The sequence below is a fragment of the Jaculus jaculus genome, chromosome 11, assembly GCF_020740685.1.
Source record: "Jaculus jaculus isolate mJacJac1 chromosome 11, mJacJac1.mat.Y.cur, whole genome shotgun sequence".
NCBI classification, from domain to species: Eukaryota; Metazoa; Chordata; class Mammalia; order Rodentia; family Dipodidae; genus Jaculus; species Jaculus jaculus.
Genome location: NC_059112.1, coordinates 53,674,889 through 53,688,510, shown reverse-complemented (window position 1 = coordinate 53,688,510; position 13,622 = coordinate 53,674,889).

The following is a 13,622-nucleotide window of genomic DNA, read 5'->3' as shown; positions in this document are numbered from 1 at the left end:
ACATAGTGAATTCCAGGACAGCCTGGGCTAGAACGAGACACTACCTCAAACACACACACACACACACACACACACAACAAAACAAAAATATCATAATGAAACCTGATTATTTGTATGTTAATGAATATTTTTTTAAATGGAAAAATTCCAGGAAAAGGCTTGAAAATATTTCTTTAAAAACTGATTTTCTTAGGTTGGTATGGTATATATGTAAGAACAATGATTGAGATGGGGAGGTAATATGATGAAGAATAAAATTTCAAAGGGGAAAGTGGGGGGGTATTACCATGGGATATTTTTTATAATCATGAAAAATGTTAATAAAAATTAAAAAAAAAATTAACCTTTCCTAGCCAGGAGTGGTGGCACATGCCTTTAATCCCATCACTCGGGAGGCAGAGGTAGGAGGATCACCGTGAGTTCGAGGCCACCCTGAGACTCCATAGTGAATTCCAGGTCAGCCTGGGCTGGAGTGAGACCCTACCTTGAAAAACCAAAAAAAAAAAAAAAAAAAAGTTAACCTTTCTTGCCTGACATGGTGGCACACACCTCTAATCTCAGCACTTGGGAGGCAGAGGTAAGAAAATCACTGTGAGTTCAAGGCTATCTGGAGACTACATGGTCAGCCAGAGCTAGAGTGAGACCCAACCAAAACAAAAAACACAACAAGAAAGTAAAGAAAAGAAATTAACCTTTTCTGGGCCAGGCGTGGTGGTGCATGCCTTTAATCCCAGCACTCAGGAAGCAGAGGTAGTAGGATTATTGTGAGTTCAAATCCACCCTGAGACTACATAGTGAATTCCGGGTCAGCCTGAGTTAGAGTGAGACCCCTACCTGGATAAACAAAAAAAAAAAAAAAGAAGAAGAAGAAGAAGAAAGAAAGAAATTAACCTTTCTGGGGCCAGGCGAGGTGGTGTACACCTTCAGTCCCAGCAATCGGGAGGCAGAGAGAGGTAGGAGGATCGCCATGAGTTCGAGGCCACCTTGAGACTACATGGTGAATTCCAGGTCAGCCTGGGCTCAAACAACACACTACCTTAAAAAGAAAGAAAAAGAAATTAACTTTTCTTTATAAAACAGTGCAATGGTACATATGTCTTCAGCACATGTCTCTACTGCATTTTAATGACCCTGGGGGTAAAAGGTATCTCTGTCCCGTCAGAAGATTTGATGGCAGGTCTATTGGACACACCCTGACTGCTTGGCGCTGCCCTCGTCCCGCAGTGTCTATGGTCTCCAGTGGCCTGGCATCACTCTTGTGAACAGACAGCATCATCATCAGGGGAGAAATAAACACACAGATGGTCTCTTTAAAAAAAAAAACAAAACTGATTTTCTTAAATATACTGAAATCCTCATTACTGAAAGGTTCATATATTTTGACTCAATGTTTAAAGCTTTCTCAGACTCAGATATTGCTAGTAAAATAAATCAGTGTCAAATGAAGGTCCCTCCAGCAGGGAAAGCAGAGCCTCGACCTGAGTGGATCTGGGGCCCATGGGCAGTCATGCTTCTGAACTTGAGCAATTAGTTTAACTTCTTTGATTTTCCACTCCTCATCTTTAAAGAAGATTCTACAGTAACCAACATGCTTTGTGTAGGGTTCTTGGGAAGCATATCAGCAGCACATGTACAGTGTATACACTAAATCTGTGTTACAGTCTCTTGAAAAAGTGTCTGCTACCAATGTCAAGTAAGCATACTAGAGCTCATGTGTGAGTTTGGCTGTAAAACAGTCACACACCAAGCTATCTAGGCATGGTGGCTCACACTTGTAAACCCAGTACCTGGAGGCTGAAGCAGGAGAATTGTCATGAATTCAAGGCCACCCTGAGCTACATAGTAAATTCTGAGCCAACACGGGCCATAGAGTGAGGCTTTAGCTTAGAACAGAATAAAATAAAACAAAATTTGCAAGAAAGCAAAGGGGAAGTGACATATCTGACTAAGTGTGAATAAAGGTTGGGTATGACAGAAACATTATCTCCAGGAAATTGAACCAAAGTCAGCCAAAACACTGGATTAACCTTTGTACATGCAAGGACATGGATTAATACTTTTCATGTGTGATGATTCATTTTCAAAAACTGAAGTTTCCCATAGAAGAAATTGTACCTCAAAATGGTCACAGGGCAAAAATCTGCCATAGTTTCCAGCTAGCTCTCCTAAGTGCCAGCAACAACAATCACATGATCCAACACACACACACATACATATATTGCCAAGCATGGTGGCACATGCCTTTAATCCCAGCTCTTTGGAGGCAGAGGTAGGAGGATCACCATGAGTTCGAGGCCACCCTGAGACTACATAGTGAATTCCAGGTCAGCCTGGGCTAGAGTGAGGCCCTACCTTGAAAAAAAAATCATTTTCATGTGTGTGTGTTGGAGAGGTGGCACACCAGGGTCTCTTGCCACTGAATTGCCAAATGAATGCCAATCTGGCTTATATGTGGGTGGCTAGAGAATTCAACCCTGGCTGGCAGGCTTTGCAAGCAAGCACTTTTAACCACTAAGCCATCTCCCCAGCACATAACCTGATTCTTAAATCTCTCCTTCTTTACACACAAACATGCACACATGTCTACACATTCAGGATTCTGTTTCTGTAGAAAACTCTGATACATGCTGCAAATAACAAAAAAAGATGAATTCTGACTTTGGTTAATGTTAATGGTACCCTTACATATTAAAGAAATTTGTAATTCCCTTCTCTGAGCAATGAGGCAGATAACTCAAAAGAACTTTGATATACATTATCTAATTTCATCTTCACAATATTTTGACAAAGTAATAATTAAATCTTTAATTATCACAAATGATAACTTATAAGCCACTTTACAGAACATGAGATTGTTACAAGCAGTTTCTTGGTGTTTCCAAGCTCTTGGAATCTTACTGAATTGAGTTGCCACAAAAGTTATGTGGAAAGGCACTTTATTAAGAGCAAAGCTATGGTAAAGGTCTGAAGACATTGACAAATGGGCAGTAGGCCATTCATAAGTAGAGTGCTCAAGGGCCCCTGGAAGTGGTCTGGGGCTTCTCATTATAGGATTTTTAGGGGAGGATGGATTACTAGGGGTCTAGTTTGGGTGGCCCATGGTTTGATTGACAGGTTTGGGTTATATAATATTTTCTTTAATGGGCATGATTCTCTCCATGGTGCATCTGATTTTAATCATGTGTGTGCCCAGGTATGCATAAGCATAAGATGGTAAATAGGGATTTTTCCTAAAAGTTCACCTAGAGGACACAGTTTGCCTTCCTGCACCCAAAATCGGTCCAAGCTGAATGGCCTCATGCTGCTCCAATCCCAGATCTACCTAAAAATATATTTAAATGGGTACGGATCAGGAAGAACAAACAGTTGCTAGTTTGCTGTGTTTGGTACAGGTATGACTCAGGTCCCCAGTAGGTTGTTAGCTACATTGCGTAGAAGGGTGTGTTTACGATTTAAGTCAAGCAATGTCCTAGGTGGCTAAACTATTCCCTGTGCTCACCTTCCTCAAGATTCTGAAAGAAATATTGGAAATGGAGGTGGAGAGAAAAAAAAAAAGAAAATGTAGAAATTGGGGAAAATAATCTTTTAAATCTCTTGTCATTTTCCAGGAAACACTGAGTTGTCTTGACCTAAGCCTATTCAACATTAGAAAATCCAATTTCTATATAATGGATACACCTTTCCCTAATTACTCAACCCTCCACTACCCCCATGGCATTCTCATGAAAATTATTTAATATATAAAAGTAATGAGAATAATAAAACATGGGCTTAATTTCAGCTCCTCTTATTACTAACTTGGTGGCCCTAGGTAGGCCTCCTAGTCTTAGTTTTGTTATGCATAAAATGGAAATGAGAGTAAAGACCTCACAAGAGCACTATGAAGATCAAGTTATATGAGATTATTTTAAAGAACTCTTAAAACTAGACATAGATACCAAGTGCTTATTGATTGTCTTCATCTGGATTTCCTAGATATTACATATTTTTTATTCCTAAGTTTTAATGAAAATGGTTAAATTTCTTCTAACATATTTAGCAAAGCATAAACTCTATAAAGTCCTGCAGTCACAAAACTAAAGACTTAATTAAAAGTAAAAAACAAAAGCCAAAACTCTTTTGTTTTGTTTTGTTTTGAGTATGTGATGTGCATGGAGTAGGTGGTACATGGAGTTCAGTGGAAAACTTCAGCTGTCAATCCTCACCTTCCTTCTTGTTTGAAACAGGGTTTCTCATTATTGTTCACCTGTGTATTTGTCATACTAACTGGCCCATGCATTTCCTAGAAATCCTCCTGTTTCCACCTCCTTTCTCCTTGGGATTACAGGTGCCTACCACATCTGGCTTTTACATGGATTCTAGGGATCCAATCTAAAGTACTCATACTTGCTAGCATCTCCTCAGCCTCTCTATGTTTTTATCAATTTGTTTGTTTATTAGACAGAGAAAGAGAGATAGGCAGGTAGTAAGAGAGAGAGAATGGGCATGCCAAGGCCTCCAGCTGCTGCAAACAAACTCCAGAGTGTGTGCCCCCTTGTGCATGTGGCTTACGTGGGCACTGGGGAATTGAACCTAGGTCCTTGGGCTTTGCAGGCAAGCACCTTAACAGCTAAGCAATCTCTCAAGCCCCTCTATGTTTTGTTAATGAAACTTTTGGAAGTAGTAGTTACAATTATTGAAATTAAAACTTTATTAGTGAATAGATTAAATATTACAATTACAACAGCTCAGTAACTAAACAATAGATACAATGAAATTGCTTAGAACCTAGCACAAACATGACATGATATTAAAAGTATGAAAGGAGGATTTAGAAACATGGAGAATAAAATGAGAAAGTGTAGCATACAACTAGAGCTGGAAAGAATGTGATAAAGACAATATTCCTAAAAGGTCAAGCCTTTTATCAGAAGTAATGAAAGACAACATAGAGTAGCTGCATAACATGCTTGAGGACCTGGGTTCAATCCTCAACACTGCACACACACACACACACACACACACACACACACACACACACTCACACACCCCACAATGATACATTCAGCTGCTCGTTTTAAAACATTTGACATTTTTCCGTGTTTTGTTTCCTTGTTTCTCTTTCTGCATCAGACCAATGCATTATTTGCTGAAAGCCTTACCACAAAGCATTTTTGCCTACTGTTTATGTTTTTTCCTTACTTGGGTAAATTAAACCCCATACTTCTTCCATGGGGTTAAGGTCAAGACACAGAAGAGAGTCACTCCTTCCTAATTAGTTCCCCAGACTCCTCTTTTTCCCCTTACCTTTAAATGGCCACAACAGTCTAGAAAAATGTGTAGAGTCATAATCCCCCTGATGAATGAAAACCCAGCCCAGCCAGCAGCTGGTTTTCAGAAGAGGCCCCTTGCTGAGCTGCAGTTATGTTGAGCTGAACTCCAGTAGTTCAGGTCATAGCTGAAGTATTTCAAGAAAAATACCTATCTCTAAGCTTCATTGTGTGACATACTGAACTAAGAGCCTCCTGCCTCTTCCTTCCAAATCCCTCACTCACAAGACCAGTAACTAGGAAATCTTGATAATGAGAAAAATAATTAAGAATATGAATGTAGGTGAAGGTCCCCTACTGGTGACCAATGACAAAGAAAGACCCACACCTTCAGAGGGTACTAGCAACTTAAACCCAATCTATAAATCTTAAAAATGATTTTCTCTTTATTAAATAATTTACTTTTTCTTAACTACTTTGAGCCCCTGTTCAAAGTCAAAAGACAAGAAGCAGACCCACAAAAGGCATCTGCAACATATAACACATAAAAAGGATTAATAGGGGCTGGAGAGATGGCTTAGCAGTTAAAGCACTTACCTGCAAAGCCTAAGGACCCACATTTGACTCTCCAGATCCCACATTACCCAGATGTACTAAGGTGAGGCAAGCATAAGGTCGTACATGCTCACTAGGAGGCACAAGAGTCTTGAGTTCAATTGCAGTGGCTAAGACCCTGGCACATCAATTCTCTCTCTTTCTCTCTCTCTCTCTCTTTCGATCTCTCTCTCTTTCTCTCTCTCTCTTAAATGAAAAAAGAAAAAAGGATTAACAGGGCTGGAGAGATAGCTTAGTGGTTAAGGCACTTGCCTGCAAAGCCAAAGGACCCAAGTTTGATTCCCCATATTCACTCTCTTCTGTCTGACACTCTCTCTCTCTCTTTTTCTCTCTCACTACTAAAAAGTTATTTTTGATCCAAAAAGATTTATAAATTAATTATTAATTGTGTAAATTTAACAAATTTCATGGATATGAATTCAGTATTCAAAAGTAAATTCCAGCTGTACACAGATAACTAAATAGAAAATTAAATTATAAGAAAAAGTTAATCCTGATTACGCAGTTAGAAACTGACTCTGAATGTAATTGCAAGGGAGGACTCAGCTAGCCTATGTGATGCTCTACACGGAATGGCTCTTCAGAGTGGTCTCTGATTGAAACCAAGGGTCAGGTCTGAATTCTTGCACCTACTAGTACAACTCATGGGACAAGCTGAAAGGAAGTATAACTATAACCAAAATAGTGCCCTGAACCAAAAGCAATTTTCAGTGAGGGATGTATCAGGGAGTTGTCAAAAGCTGACATCCAAGCTTCTGAGGATGAAACAATGAAGAAAGGATATGGACAGAACATTACAGTGGCCTCTGTTTAGAAAGTAAAACAGAAAGTTCACTAAGCTAAAAGTTGGGAGATCTGGGCTTAGGTCTTAGCTTTGCCAAAACTTTGTGTCCTTAGAAAGATTATTGCATATCTCTGGACCCTGGTTGCCACAATTACAAAATGATACAACTTCTGCAAGGGTTACCTAGAGCAATAATTTTACACATACAAAAAGGAGCATGCAAGGGACATAGTTATAATAAAACATCCAACAATAGGGCATGCATAACAGTAGATATTTATATGCTCCAATTTAAGAAATGTATATCTAAACATACTAATATTGAAAGCTAAGTATAAATACTAACATGAAATAGTCTTTTCAAGTAATATTACAAGTCAAAATTAAAAAGCAAGTTGCACAAGAAATATGGTATGATTTCATCTTATTTTTTAAATCACACCAAACAAAAAATTGCAGGGAAATAAATGTATTGTGTTTGGAAGAATAATACCAAAACAATGTTGATAGTTACCACTGGATGCCTTGTAACTATTTAAGCTTGTCTTATAGACTAGTGCTGCTCTCAACTCTGATCAGAAAAGCTTCTTTTTGCAATACAAGGTAATTAATGCAGATTCATAATTGGTCAAAGTACTAAGAAGAGGTAACTGTTGGGTTCAGTCATAAACTGAACATATATAATGCCTTCTAAAGCTTATGGTACATTGTGGGAGACAGAGGTAAAAATATTATAAGATCTGAAGTTTGAGGAGGAGCACTGTGGGCTGCTGTCACGGGAATACAGAGTGGCCATGCGATCATGAACTCAGAGCAGGTATGACTGCCTGCACAAGATTGGGCTCTTCAAGCTCCAGCATGGATGGGATAGGGGCTCATTAGGCCCCACCCCTCCTTAGTTCAGCAAATAATCCTGCACCAATACTTGTGGAAGCAACCCTAATTGAACTCAGTGGGTCACACACAAAAAACAATGAAAGGATGGGGCTAGTTGGGAAAAGGAAGGGGTGCACCAGGGGTGGAAGGGAGACAAAATTAGGTAATGTGTATGAATGTAATAAAAATACATTATAGGGCTAGAGAGATGGCTTAGCGGTTAAGCGCTTGCCTGTGAAGCCTAAGGACCCTGGTTCGAGGCTCGGTTCCCCAGGTCCCACGTTAGCCAGATGAAAAAGGGGGCACACGCGTCTGGAGTTCGTTTGCAGAGGCTGGAGGCCCTGGCGCGCCCATTCTCTCTCTCTCCCTCTACCTGTCTTTCTCTCTGTGTCTGTCGCTCTCAAATAAATAAATAAAAAATTTTAAAAAAATACATTATATACATGTACAAAATGTCAAAAACTAATAATTATTGGGGCTAGAGAGATGGCTTAGAGGTTGAGGCATTTGCCTGAAAAGCCAAAGGACCTAGGTTTGATTCCCCAGGACCCATGTAAGCCAGATGTACAAGACAGTACATGTGTGTGGAGTTCATTTGCAGTGGCTGGAGGCCCTGGAGTACCCATTCTCTCTCTACCTCTTTCTTGCTCTCTCAAATTAATTAATTAATTAATTTAAAAAATAATTATTGCCCAGGGTGGTGGTACACACATTTAATCACAGCACTCAGGATGCAGAGGTAGGAGAATTGCTGTGATGAGTTTGAGGCCACACTGAGACTACATAGTGAATTCTACATCAACCTGTGCTAGCACTAGATACAGACCTTACCTCAAAATATATATATTATTGCTGAAAAGTATCTAGAATTGGTACCAGGGAAAAGAAATATTGTATTATGTTATATACAGCATGATTTGTAATAGTCACATATTAAGTAAGAAGAAAAGTAGAAATATAAAGATTAAATTAAGGTGATTAAATATAAACTCTGAAACTCCAGCTCTAAAAATTCATGCTTTTAAGGCACTCAAGGGCTTGATATAAGTGGTGTAATATTTGCAGATAACCTTTGCACATCCTCCTCTACACTTTCAATCACCTCTATATTATTTATAATATGTAATACAAGGTAAATTCTATATAGCTAGTGGACATAATATACTCTTCCAGGGCTAATAAGAACAATACCCTACTCAGTATAGATGCAATCCTGGCTCAACCCCCACAATTTTTCATCTACAGTTAGCTGAACCTGCAGGTGTAGAATTCACCCATGCATAATGAAGATAGGCTAGAGCTGAGATGGCTCACTGGCTAATGCACTTGCTGTGCAAGCATGGTGACCTGAATCCCCAGTACCTACATAAGTACCAAGTATGGTGACCTGCCTGTAATCACAGTGCTCAGGACACAGAGACAGATTAGGCAAATCAGTAAACTGTTTTCAAGTGAGAGAATCTGCCTCAGTAAGGGAGGAAGGCACCATGTCTAGTTACCACAGGCATGCATGAACACTTGCACTCGAGTTCCCCACATACATGTGCATGCACAGTTTCAAACATATGCAAATAAGAAGGAAGACAGCAGTGGCAACAGTGACCAACGACTGAAGATAGGACAGATTTCACTGGTAAAATTGTAAACAATAGAGGAATTGATCATGGCAGCAGATTCAACCAGAAGTGATAGAGAAAAGAGAAACTGGAAATAGAGATAGTTTAAATGAGTTATCAAAGAAAACATTAACAAACTGTCTAACTCATTTGTTCTTGATCCAGTTTTTTAAAATATTTTATTTATTTGTATGCAGAGGGACAGAAAGAAGAGAGACAGAGAGAGAATGTGTGTGCCAGCTCCTTCCAACCACTGCAAACAAACTGAAGATGCATGTGCTACTTTGTGCATCTAGCTTTACGTGGGGACTGGGGAGTCATACCTGAATCTGTGGGTAAGCTTCACAGGCAAGTGCCTTAACTTCTAAGCCATATCTCGGGCCCCTCTTGATCTAGTTTTATAGCCTATACCCACTCTTATGTCCTCTAATTACACACATAGAATATTAAAAGTTAAGATCTGCATATGAGAGAGAACTTGTGATTTTTTTTCTTTCTGGTCCTGGGTTACCTAATCTAGCATATTTTCCAGTTCCATCCATTTTCCTACAAATTTCAGGATAATATTTTTCTTTATAGCTAAAGAAAATTCCACTGTGTATATGTAACACCTTTTCACTATCCAGTCTGATGGGTATCTAGGTTGGTTTAATTTCATAGTTGTTGTGAATACAGCAATGAGCATGGAAAAGCAAGTATGTCTGTAGTAGGATATCGAGTCACTTGGGTATACTCAGGAGTGATATGGCATGGAAGAAAGGTTAGCCCTCTAAAATGTAATTATTGGGGTGGAGAGATGGCTTAGTGGTTAAGGAGCTTGCTTGTGAAGTACCCATGTTTGATTTCCCAGTACCCACATAAGCCAGAATCACAGGGAGGCACATGCATCTACAGTTTGTTTGTAGTGGCTAAAGGCCCTGGTGTGCCCATATTCTCTCTCTCTCTCTCTTTATCTACCTCTCTCTATCTACATGCCTCTCTTGCTCAAATAAATAAATAAACATATTAAAATGTAATTGCTGCCTTAGTAAACATAGTCTTTAAATGCATGTTAATTAGGTAAGACATTGATTTCCACCATTTAAAACATAAGATATTGAGTCTCTGCATTTAAAGTACTTTAAAATACTCAAAAGAAAAACTATTGATGGAAGAGTCTATGTACAGTCAAAAAACATTTGTAATTGTAAATGCACATGCACTGTGCTGAAATTCACATTGATAGTATACAGAACATTGTCATAATCCACATGGATTTAACCAAAGACAGGACAATTGCCTCTTCTCTTTCTGCCAGAATGGGAATGTTTCAGGGGGAAGGCTTCTTAAGGTGAAGAAAAGAATCAAATCCAATTAAAACTGCATGGAAACTTTGAAAGGACGAATGCCATTAGCCCAAACTGGAATGTGGCCAAAACATCGAGTAATACTTCACCGCTTAGAAAAAGTGCCAGGGGGATATTTAACAACTGCAGGTGGCCAAATGCCTTCTCACAAGCCTCATCAGAAGTCATTTATAACAATAGTATGTAGCACAATAAAGTAACATTACTTGACAAACTGCATTTTCAATGATCATGCTTAAACTCTGACATTGATCAGGTATCAGTTGAAACTGCTGCTCTATAGGATGATAAATACAGAAATTAAATACTTCTTAATTATTAAGCCAGGAGGCAGCATAGGAAACAATTGTTATTTATGTCTTGTATTGGTCTTTCTTTAAAAGAAAAATCAATGATCATTTTGAGCTATAATCTGAGCCTTGGTTTATGCATGTTTTTAATTTCCTTTCTATATTTTGGAACACTTTATGAAATCTTAACCAAATGTTTATTATACACAATATTTTTTCACTTTATGCTTATTTTATTGAATTCAGTTTTGTATTTTCTATAACCTACATCAAAATGAGCTTGACTTCTTTTTAGTATATACTCACCCATGCTGTGAATTATTACATGATACCATTACTTGTTTCTTTCTTAATTTTCTTTTATCTATTTGTTTCCATTTAGCACTCTCCCTCCATCTCTCGTAAGGTTATACAAGAAACATTTTGTGAACTGTGATATACAGGCAATGGAAAACACAGGCCTGTGGGTGACATAATACATCCATCTTGAATCCTGCAAAGGATATAATGTGAGCCAATGTACATAGTGAAACCAAAAAAGGTTTTTAAATGCTGAGTGAATGAGAGCTCTGCTTTTACCTGCTGTGATTTAAAAGGCTAAAGGCCTCATTTTGAGCCACTAAAATTCAAAGTGACAGAAACCTACAAATTTTTATTGCTGTACATTTAATAAAATTTACATTTACAAGCTGTCAGTTTGAAATGCTGAAAAACTGGTACTTTTGCATGCAGACAAGCAGATTTCGTTGTGCTTTGGGTTCATTACTACCTACTTACACGTTCTTTAAATACTCAGAATAATCCTTCAACCTATGACTTTTGATATCTCCTAATTCAACACTGCACAAAAACGCCATTGAGTTTGCAACAAGATCAACAAAAGGAATTTATTGTGCTCCCATAAAACAGGGCATAATTAAGAGCCCCTTTCTGCTTGTGGTAATGTGCTAATACGTGAACATTAGAACTGAAGTACAGCCTATTGCTAGGTGTCTGCAGCAGCTGCCTAGGTTTTTGGTAATTTACTTACTCAATTATGTTGACTCTCTTAAATCCACAACACTGGTGGGTGGTAAGGTAGAGGGATAATAAATAACATAGAGTAGAAAGCCCCTTTAATGCATGTTTTATATGCATCTTGGGTAACATTTTGTTTGTTTGTTTGCTTTTGAGAAGAAGAATTAAAGATTATAATTTTAGGAAACTCACAGCCTAGGAATAAGCCTGTGTGGCTTTAAGTCACCTCTAAAAATTATGAAATGTCTAATAATCCTATGATTATGTATCCTGTTCTGAAAAAGAATATTAAACTGAATTTTGACTCAGTATTACAAAAACCAATTATTTGATGGCTTCCAAGACAGAAATATGAGAAAGACTATTCATAAATTTACTAAATAGTAATAAATTATACACACTTCTTTATTCTACACATAAACAGAAAGACAAAAAGAAACTGAAGAGAGGATGTAGCCTCATAGCTTCATAAGAATAACTTTTAACAAAGTCTCTTCAAGTTGTTTACTGTCAAAATATGTCTAATATTATTTTCAAATGGGTGTCAGATAAAACTGCTCACTGCACTCACAAAACACTGACTTTTTCTTAATATTCAAGAAGCCTTTAAGTGACGACCTCAAAGTTGTAATTTTTGGATAATATTTGTTTCATAGTCAAGTCAAAATATTAAAAACTAGAGGGAAAGATCCAAAGTGAAAAACAATCTGATTAACCTAACCATTACTTCAATAACAACAACAAAATTATTATTCTACCAAATACAAAATACTGGCATAATCTTGGAAATTCACATGGTTTTATTTTGAATTTTCTTTAAACTATCTGTGAACTATGGCATTTATCTAAAAAGGCAAATCATAATCCGTCAATATGGAGTAAAATTTGGAAAAGAAAGAGCGTAACATTAGTATAGCATTCATCTATTTCAATTTGTTGTCTTATAAATAACTAATATAAAAATAAATAATCTCCATTTTACAGTTCAAAAATTGCAAAAGAATTAATAAATATCAATTTACTAATCTTGATTATAAATTTGACATCCTCAAATTTTCTTCACTAGTATTTTTTATTCTCTGCTCAACAAGTAATATAATAAGAGAAAATGCCCTACTTTATATACTACTTTTGTTATTGACTCTGAAATCATTTATATGTATGCATTTTGTTCCTAAGAGGAATTCACTTCATATTGATCTCAAGGAAATTAAAGATATATATTATGTTATGTTATATTAATTCCCTTACAACGATAAGCTCAATAATATAGGTAGTTGACTTCCCAGAAGAAAGTTTTACAAGTTTTTTTTTATGATGGCTAATTATCAGAGTGAAGTTAAGAAAGTCTGTGAAATTTTGTTTACAAAATAAAAAGTGAAACCTGATCTTAACTGACAGGATACAGGACCACTGAAAGATGTGTACTCAGTTAGCTAGAGAGATCCAGTAAGTGTCTGCTGAACAAGGATTACTGAGCTGGCTTCTGTGTCGTGTGTGTTCTTTACATATAACACAAGGTACTTGATTTTCCAGCTCTTAAGTCCATTTGAGCAAGATATGCGTAAGATCTGGGGGTGGAAATAACATCTGTAATTTACCTCTCAAAAAAATAAAAATAACAACTTCATTTTATGGCTAACACAGCCGGCATATCTAAGATAACAAATGCCAATGACTCAAGTACAGCTTTAGAGAGGAAAAAAAAAAAATTCTTTCCCTCTTTAGCAGCTCAAAACAAGCTCAAGATAAATGCTCTATTTTCATGGTAACCCTTTCTTGAACACTTAGTTTCAATGTCTGTTTAAATGCTAGGTTTATTGGTGTAA